The sequence below is a fragment of the Schistocerca gregaria genome, chromosome 2 (genome assembly GCF_023897955.1).
Source record: "Schistocerca gregaria isolate iqSchGreg1 chromosome 2, iqSchGreg1.2, whole genome shotgun sequence".
Classification (NCBI taxonomy): domain Eukaryota; kingdom Metazoa; phylum Arthropoda; class Insecta; order Orthoptera; family Acrididae; genus Schistocerca; species Schistocerca gregaria.
The window spans coordinates 1,042,402,401-1,042,412,630 of NC_064921.1; the positions used below are offsets into that span (position 1 = coordinate 1,042,402,401).

At 44.3% G+C, this 10,230-nt stretch overlaps 1 pseudogene; it reads left to right on the top strand.

The window, feature by feature from the left end:
• The first annotated feature begins 9,571 nt into the window (after window positions 1-9,571).
• LOC126337085 (5S ribosomal RNA) lies at window positions 9,572-9,689 on the top strand (annotated as a pseudogene).
• Window positions 9,690-10,230: the final 541 nt, after the last annotated feature.

Genomic DNA, 10,230 nt, shown 5'->3' on the forward strand with positions numbered 1-10,230 from the left:
GGTCCAGCAACCTAATAAAATTTGTGAACGACAACAGCTCGCGAGGTATTCACTTCTAAACGCATACTACATCTTCACTGCAGAAACCACGGGAATCCCACACGTTCACAAGTCGGCACTCCTAAGAACACGATTCTCTCACGACCACGAGCAAACCGCTCCACACTCTCCAAGTCTTTCCTGCGACCATGCCGGCCGGAGTGGCCGAGAAGTTCTGCCTGGAACCGCGCGACCGCTACGGTCGCAGGTTCGAATCGTGCCTCAGGCACGGATGTCTGTGTTGTCCTTAGGTTAGTTAGGTTAAGTAGTCCTACGTTCTGGGGACTGATGACCTCCGAAGTTAGGTCCCATAGCGCTTAGAGCCATTTGAACCATTTTGAACCTGGGAACATGCGTCTGTTGAACCGTCGCGTCCAGCACCTCCCGTGTCCTGTGCCTTACTCCAGAATTCTCCCTGTCCTGTGCAACTGTCGCTCGCGCTGCACTGTTCCATACTGCCCATACACGAGCGCTGTGATTGGCTAGAGTGCGCGCGCCATGTCTTCAAGCCAACGCACACTCTCAGACATAATGAAACACATCCGAAATATTGGATTTACAGTTAAATAACTTGAAATTAAATAAATATTCCGACGGCTGGGAAACACGCTCTAACACACATTATTAAATACACAAACAAATTAAATAAAGATATATCAAATGAATAGGAAGCATAGGTAGGCCAGCAGCCAACTGTAAATATTTTACCAATTTCTTCATGAACAGTATGTATCGGATATAAACAAAGATAAAGATGAATAATTATGTTTATAAGCATGCTACTACCGTTTTTTCGTGTAGCTGTGAAGTACTTATGGCCTGACGCGATCGATAGTAATCGACAACTTTGACCTCCAATAACTCATCTACTATTCAAGTTACATGCCTGTAATTCATGCGACGGCCGGTGTGGCCGAGCGGTTCTAGGCACTCCAGTCAGGAACTGAGCGATCGCCACGGTCGCAGGTTCGAATCCTGCCTCGGGCATGGATGTGTGTGATGTCCGTAGGTTAGTTAGGTTTAAGTAGTTTTAAGTTCTAGGGGACTGATGACCTCAGAAATTAAGTCCCATAGTGCTCAGAGACATTTGAACCATTTTGAAGGCCTGGCGTTGTCATGAAGACGGAGAAGTTCGTTTGCATCCGTCGATCACTTGGAATGAGAGTGTCCACACGTTCCAACTTTGCAGGAGTCAGAGCTGTGTGCAGCCTGGCGGCATGCGGGTTATGAGACAGGTTTATGCCACCTTGTTATGCTGATTTCGAGTTCCTCACCCAACAAATCGTCGTGCTTGTGTTCACAACCATGTCTCCGAAGAAATTCTGCAGTTGCTGATCAATATCTGCGATGCTCTGGTTTTCCGCCAAAAGAAACTCTCTGCTTGGAAGGCACCTCCGTTACAGAACCCATTTTTAAGGTTTTGGCATAACGCCATCAACTATCAGGACTTCATGGAACCACAGGGGCTCAAGTGGAAGTATTCCAAGACGTCCCACAATAAATTACGAATATTGTAAACAGAAATTGGCCAAGGAAAAACTGTGTTGCATTACTTATTGAACACCCCTCGTATTTATAGATCAATAAGTTGGTGTTCGATGACCGTACGATCCAGAATCTGTATCTTTCTCAGAAAACATTTCCGCGAACATTAGAGCAATCGTCCCGCCGAGGCATCAGGTTGATGATACCCGTTAGGTAAAATACTGTGTACTGGTGCGTAAAAAAGCCCACAACAGCCTGCAGCACATTCTCGTCCGTCAAGGAGTGTCTCCCACTTGGAGTAACTTCTGCATTATTACATTTGCGAAAAGGGGATGTGTCTTATTACGAAGCAGCAGCACGGAACTTGGTGCAATCGTCCTACAGTGGTGGTTTTCGATAAATATGCTGATCCGTACACATTAATCATTCACCGATCGATGTGTGCCGGTGTTTGTCCTCCGGCGTGTAGGGAATGAGTATCAGCACATTGGTCTTGTTTGAACGCATTGGGTAATAACGTGTCCGTAGTTCACGTTTCCACACTTACTGCACGCGCATAGGAAAAACACGACACGCCAAACTAATCCCTTGCATACGTGTCGGTGCTTATATATCCACATCGCTGTCGCGCTACGCTGCACCACCGTCCTCAGACGGAAACATTTTAATCGCTCCTCGTATATTCCTTGTATTTCATTTACTTCAATATTTCAAACATCACTGCACTACAGAAACGGTTACAGAAGTGCAGGAATAAAAAACAGCCAACCAGTTCTAACCAGTTGAAAACCACCATTTATTGGAACTGGTTGGTTGGCTTTTATTAGTAGTGTACTCTCATTACGCATCCTTAATTCGGTGACAAACTACCTTCACAAACCACATACAAAATTGACGCATGTACACAACATGGAACACCTGTAAACTGTACAAAATACTACCTTTTCTGTTATCCTGTTGCTTCCCGTTAGACGCTTAGTGGTTAAAAAATACCACATATTTTAACATAAAGCTAGCTACAAGGCATCGAACAGATTATGAAATGTGACTATCACTTGCTCCATAGCAGTCAAATTATTGTAAGCTTTCTGACAAAAAAATGAATGTACACAGAAGAGCAGTTAACGAAATAAAGCTTCAAATTGTTAAAATGGCTCTGAGCACTATGGGACTTAACCTCTGAGGTCATCAGTCCCCTAGAACTTAGAACTACTTAAACCTAACTAAGCTAACGACATCACACACATCCATGCCCGAGGCAGGATTCGAACCTGCGACCGTAGCGGTCGCGCAGTTCCAGACTGTAGCGCCTAGAACCGCTCGGTCACTCCGGCCGGCGAAATAAAGCTTCACGTGTTCGGAGAGTATATGATGTTATTGTAGTTATAAAATCGTGTCCAGTTAACAATGAACTTGGCGGTATGACACACTTACCAGTGTGCCGTTGTAAACCCTGTGGCCTCTATACACGCCCGGAGTCGCTTGGGACATGTGCCATAAAGCAGTTGTGTTCCCCGTTGTATTCTATCCTGCGCTAAAATGGACCACAACTGTTGTAGTTGGTCCTCGATGTATTGGATACGGAGCTCACATACGACGTCGTGCCACACATGTCCTGTCGCGGACGCATCCAATGATGTTGCTGGCCGCGGAAGTACATGAACATCATGCAGACAGTTCATCGACATATATGAGCATTGTCCTGTTGAAAACCGGCATGGTAACACCGCTGTGCCTCTTCAGAACATTAGAAGAATGGGACATGTCGCCAGATCATCGCCAAGGTCGCTGACGATGGTTGTCCGACGTAGTGTGGAAGTGCTATTTATTCCTAAACATAATGCGATGCAATACTACTCAGTCAAGGCACCACTCCAGACTCAACTGACTGCGCTGTGCTGTTACCGGTAGATTGCGCACCGGACGGTATTATCCTAGTCCGGCTGCTGCTAATCTCCGAGCAATGGAACAGATGAAGATGTGAGGGTGTTACGATGTGCTTGATTCAGAATGTGGTGGTCCTCCCTTGTGGTGGTTAGACGTATTTGACGGGGACCTCGATGACTGTACTAGCCCTGACGTTGGCATGCAATCCAACAACGGATAGCTGCCGCATCCATTGCCCCACAAATCTGGCTATTGCACTATTCGTCCTGCTGGCTGAGTAGAGACTCACAATGTGTCAGATGCTGATAACACTGCCTCACACATAAAAGCATTTCCGTGTCCTTCCTAGTGATCACTCAGTATCTGACGCTTTTCATGGCCCTTAACACACCCTACCTGGCCCGTAGCAACACTAAACTCGAACACCGTTGAAACATGCGACTAAGGGAAGGCAGGAAAAGGTGGGGACAGGGCCGTACTCAGTTACCGTTGGTTGCTCAGTTACTTACACTTCATTTGGAACCATTTGCATATAAGATTGACAATAAGGAACAATTATCAAATTTGAGTGTTAAGACAATATCTGATTAAAAATTCTTTACACAAATAGTATTCGTGACTGAAGACCTTATTGACCAGAAATTCAAATTTATTGTCGGCTGAAGGCCCCAATAGTAATTACTCAAAAACAGTTTGACAGTTGAAGGCCTAGATAACAAATTTTTACTAAAATATTATTAAAAAGGGACAATCATATTAAGAGACAATATCAAAAAATTCTTAACACAAATTGAAATTCACAGCTGAAGGCCTTATTGACAATTGTCACAATATGACCAAATAAAGAGAGAAGTGGGCCTGAGACAGTGCTCCAAGGTTCGACCTGGGAAAGTCGCTCATCTTCGTAAACGATGAGACAGGCAGCCAAGAGTTGCATTCACGTAACCGGATGGCAACTCAAACTAGTGATAGTTTAAACGCCGGCCAACACTCTTCCAACATCTACCTGACATCTGATAACCAACACAGCGATGGAATATGTTGGGCTAGGCGGAACTGGTGGACAGCACTGCGACTTCTGAATCCAGTGTTTAGAACATCCAGAAGAAACAAATATCTGAACCACAGGATACTGACGAACTACATGCCTTCCCTGACAGCAGAGGCAAGGTAAGAAAAGGTACACTGCCGGGAAAATAAGCTAACCTCCAGGGCAGGTAACTGGGGCGTTTGCGGCCACTAGGCCGAGAAATACCGCTGGTTGAACTTAATCGATAAACACAAGGAATTCAATGATAAATAATAAAAAGTGGAGGACAGCTAATTAATTTCGCCAGCACCAAACACTCCACTCGTTGCTCTTCGTCTCAGCGACCCTGTGAGCAGCAACGCTCTAACAAACGGCGAATCTCAAAATATTGGGGTTTCATTACTGGGTTAATGTTTACTCACCTCAAACCTCCTGCGGAAAACGAGGTTGTCGCCCTCGCAACTACAGCCCCTCGGTCCGGCAGTGCCTGCGTGCCACCAGCGGCACTGGCATGTCTTCGCACTCTCGGACCTCACCACTGCTCCGTCCCAGCCGAACTACCAGACGCACTCTGCCCCGGAAGACACTTGACGTGTCTCCCTACCACTTTCGCGCAACGACACTCTGAGCGTGTTTTTTAGGGAATTAACTAGTTTGAACCTGGGACCTGTTGCTGGTAAGGAGACGCCAGACCACACATGACATGTAGAATTCAGAAGATTTCAGTGAGACTAGCGATGATATAACCAAATACTAAATGATCTCAGCGTCAGCTCCACTGCACTCCCTGTAAAAGAATCTTAATACTAACTAAATATAGTGGAAAGGGTTTAAGGCTTTACTATTTTTCCTGGTAAAATAACGAAGAAAAAGCAGTTACGTTTACCATTGATAATTTTATTCTACTCACAAAACATCCTTTATAAATTGCAATATTGATAAAAGGAAATGTTTTAATACAGGATGGTAAAAACCAACTGCGTTCAACAAAAATGTGAACGAATATTCCATAAATGGGTTTCCAAGTTCTACAATGGATCGAAGGATGACCTATGCCATATCACTTCTATAATCTAGGTTTAAATTAAGTTTCACAAAAGAGAAAACTATCAAAATGGTCTACAGTGACCCTCAATTATCTTTAATTACTTATCTAACCTGTCGTAAATTACAGTGGCTGATGTGGCTTCTCAATAACTATATAACAGAAAAATTATCGCGTTTCAGATCTTTTCTTCAAGTGGCAAATGTGAACACCATGAGTTTTAATTAGCGATCGACACTAGTATTACGCAAAAAGGGGGTGTAACAGATGAGACTTCGGCAGTTCTGAGTGAAGCCTTATGCGCTCAAAAATGCGGCATCGCGTGAGTTCATTACCTTGTCGGTGTTTAAGCAGCGTCAGGGCGGTAGCGGCCGACGCAGCAGCCATCCAGCTCGCCGTCTCGGAACCAATCTTCTCCTCACTTCTCCTTACTACAATTTACCGAAGTTGGTTTTAAAAAAACTATCTGGCTGTGTTTTCATCTGACCAATCAGGGTCTCAATGTTAACCTTAAGCTCCGCCTACAAAGATTCTGTCTATCCAATGAGAAACGTTATACTTTTCGTGGTGGGGCAATGTTTTTAAAGTTTGCAACGTAACAGACGCTAAAAGGTCTCACGGTAAAACCTGCAGCTAGTGTGGTCCTTTTAGCGTTATCGTAAGATCTATACTGTTCTTCTGGAGGGCTCTATCTTTTAACATGGGCTGTGGGGGTGTTCCTTGACGTGCCTGAGACGCGAAAAAGTCTCACGCTAAAACTTGCGGGTGGTAGGGGCCCTTTTTGTGTTATCGTAAGATCTATACTGTTTTTCTGGAGGGCTCTAGCTTTTAACATGGGCTGGGGGGGGGGGGTGGTTCTTGACGTACCTGAGACGCGAAAAAGTCTCACGCTAAAACGTGCGGGTGGTGAGCCCTAGTGGTTAGCTGGCGTCGTGGGTGTCCAGTCCGTGCCTTATCGTAGGGCCTTCTAGCTTAACACGGTTCTGCTCTCGGCTTCTGTCCTCGTTTCTCCCCTCGGAACTGCGTCTGCCTCACGGTGGGAAGGTACGACATGCATTTAGGCATTCTTGTGTTAGTCTGTGGTATTCCATGTGCTCACTCGTTACTCGTATTACTTTGGTTAATTTAATGTCACGATTTATTCGGAGCTACGTGACGTACTAATGGATTTGCTTATCATGTCAGGGTTTTCATGGAAGGTGTTGGATTTGCCTGACACCTTACAAATGCAGTAGCGCCAGTAAACACAAGAAAAAAACGAGACGCCACTATCCCTGTTACACGATGCCAACCTACCAACGGCACCAAAGCGAGCCGCAACATGGCCCAGCCTCTAATGAAATCTCTTGTTATTTTACCTGTCACATAGTAAGCATTTCCGCGTCCTTGCTACTGACCACTAAGCATCTGAAGCTGTTCACAGTTCTTAACACACCCTGCCAGGCCTGGCACCAAAGCTAAACACGAGCACCACTAATGAAATCTCGTCGTTATTTTTTCTGTCACACGTTTTTTTGTGAAGTGCTATCAGCCACGGTAACAGCCCTAAACTCGAAGAACACTACTTGTGTTAACTGTCTTTTTTTTCGGATTTGTTAGACGTGCTTCTGCCTTTGACGGGTGGACTTTCTTCATTTATAGTTTTTAACATAGTTTTTCTCCGTTTCGCTTTATTAGGATATTTGGGCTGCTGTCGCCCTTTAAGCCTAACATGATGATTTCTACTGGTTTCTCTATAGTCTATTTAATTCCTTATTATGGCTCTGGAAATTCTCAATCTGTGCCATTCTCGAGGTTCGACTGTTCCACTATATTCCATGTTTAGTGTTGCATTTCTTAATAGGTGCTTTTTTTCTAACAGTTTTCGACTTTTTCTGCATGTGTTGTGTGACTGTTGACATATTGAGTTCAGCATGTAAGTCCTTTATTCTAGTCCATCGAGGGGCTTTGAGCATTACTCAGAATAATCGGTTTTGGACTCTTTGCAGCACTTGGTCGTTTTCGTTGCAAGTTGTCCCCCAAGCTGAACAACCGTATAACAGAGCTGGTTATATTGTTATTTTATACAGTATTAATTTTGTTCGGATTCCGTCAGTGATGGCCAAAAATGGGAACAGCGTATGTACTAGTTTTATCATTTTCTCTTTTTTACACACGACATGTGTTTTAAAGGTCAGCTTATCGACCAACACGACTCCAAGGTATTTGACTAGATTTGTCCAATTTATGTGTGTTCCATTTATTAGTAACCTGTCACGTATCTTTGGCTTATTCCTCGTAAACGTCATTGCTTGTGTTTTATCTGCGTTTAATTTGACATGGTTTTTCCGTGCCCCTCTTCCTCGTAAACATCATTGCTTGTCTTTTATCTGCGTTTCATATGACATGGTTTTCGCTTGCCCATTCCCTTATGATGTTTATCCGTCTTTGCATCCTCGTTATCACAAAGGTCGTTGTACTACTACTTACAAGTTAGGCGGTGTCGTCTGCAAATGTAGCCAATAACACGTTGTGTAAATGAGATATATCGTTAACAAATATTATGAACATCGTTGACGATAATACGAGCACTTGAGAGATTCTTCATTGCAGTACCTTTTGGTAGTGTTCTCCGTATATTTTGTTACTTACGTTTGTATTTTTTCTCATGCAATATACTGATTATCCACCTAATTTCGCCTGCGAATTTGGCTTGTTTCCTACATACGAAAGGCACTTTTTAAACAGATATTGGTTCTGGCAATGTGCACGGAGACACTGTTTGCTTTGTTTACCACGGCTGCAAATGTTTGTCGATACTAAATGATATATAGAAAAGAAGTCTCTCCTACCGCGTGCCGTATGAATATTGCGAGTGTTGCTGCGGTCTCTGTCTTCACTGATTTTATTAAGATGGCGTTCTGTCTTTCTCGATTTATGCGAATACACACACATAATGAGTATTGGCGTAACAGCTTTCCTGGAACTTACAGACTAATTCGGATAAGTATATGAAGCAATAATGTTTTTAACTTTCTCGCAGCCGCCGATTTTCAGTGTCAAGCGAGAGAGTTTGTGTGTCTCAGGGAAGATCAGGGCTATTCTGGCTGAAGCATAGCTGCAAGCAGTTCTCAGTATGTGACCCAAACTGTGCCCCTTACCGCCGGGTGGGGAGGGCTCAGAGTGCGTAGAAATGCGAACTTTCCCGTGGGAGAATACCATCAAAAATAATCCCGATCTTCAACGATGAGGATATGAAGGAGGTCCTAACACTGTAGAAACGTCGTATGACGGAACCACTGCAGAAGCCTTGGACAATTTTGGATAGGACATTGATAGCATGTCTTTGGCAAAGGAAAGAGACAAAAAGATTTTTCAACGTCAACTTGAAATATACCAAAAATATTGAAAAATGCTACAAAGTACAATATTTTGGCACTACAGCAAGTGAAATATCGAGAGCAGGGACATACAGATAGATATTCCTCAATATTGTAAACAGCATAACAGAGCGGAGAAAGTTCACTTTAGTATAGTATCTGTACAATAAAAATAATAAGTTTGTTTTGATCTGATATTACGTACAAAGAAGTCAGAAGGCTGAGACTAAAACGTAAATGCAGAAATATAATGACATGAGTTACTGAAATCACAAAATTGTTGCACTTCCGAGCCATAACAGTAATAATTGTTCTCACGCAGCACGACGTTAACAGATATTTCGGCTCAATGCCTATGGCGAGCTAGTGTGCCCATTCGCAAGGTCGCTACGTCACGTATTTTTTGCGTTATTATTTTCTACCATAATCTGTACCCAGGGCAAGTTTAAGGTCCAAGCGAGACTAGCAGCCTCTAGGTCGACAGGCTAAGAGGGCCGCTAGAGCAGTCACGACTTTAAGACTTTTGTACAGGACGTATCACAGTGGCTGCCACTTGGGGCACCTACCTAGCAAGGAACCTCTTGCGATATTACAGCGCCTGCGTTATTCCGAAACGCGATGTAATTTTCCTTTAGACATACATGCATGCATGCACTATATTTTGGCATGCACTATATGTGCATCCATGTCCAAAGCAATAACACAGGTGTTGTAATACCCTATTTAGGCAACGGCCTTGCCGCAGTGGATACACCGGTTCCCATCAGATCACCGAAGTTAAGCGCTGTCGGTCGTGGCCGGCACTTTGATGGGTGACCATCCGGGCCGCTATGAGCTGTTGCCATTTTTCGGGGTGCACTCAGTCTCGTAATGGCAACTGAGGAGCTACTTGACCGAATAATAGCAGCTCCGGTCATAGAAAACCATCGTAACGACCCGGAGAGCGGTGTGTTGACCACACGCCCCTCCTGTCCGCATTCTCAACTGAGGATGACACGGCTGTCGGATGGTCTCGATGGGCCACTTGTGGCCTGACGACGGAGTGCATGTAATACCTTATTTAGCCACCGACACCGGGCAAGAAAATTTCAAATCAAATGTCTTGCCTGTGCGGGAACACACGTAATGGATGTACGAGCACAGCTTGTAGACACATGGTTGACGATATATGGAAGTCCGGGTGTGGCCGTGAGTCAGGCGACCGCTCCCGATAAGCGGGATATTCGGGTTCGAGTCGCGGTTCTGCATAAATTTTGACTGTCGTCATTCCATTCTACAGCTGACGTTTGTCCATACTCGCAATTGCTAATACATTTAATGTGTAAAGAATCTTTTGACTGCGAGGTCGCAAAAGGTCAATGATGTTCACAGCAATCGACCACCAC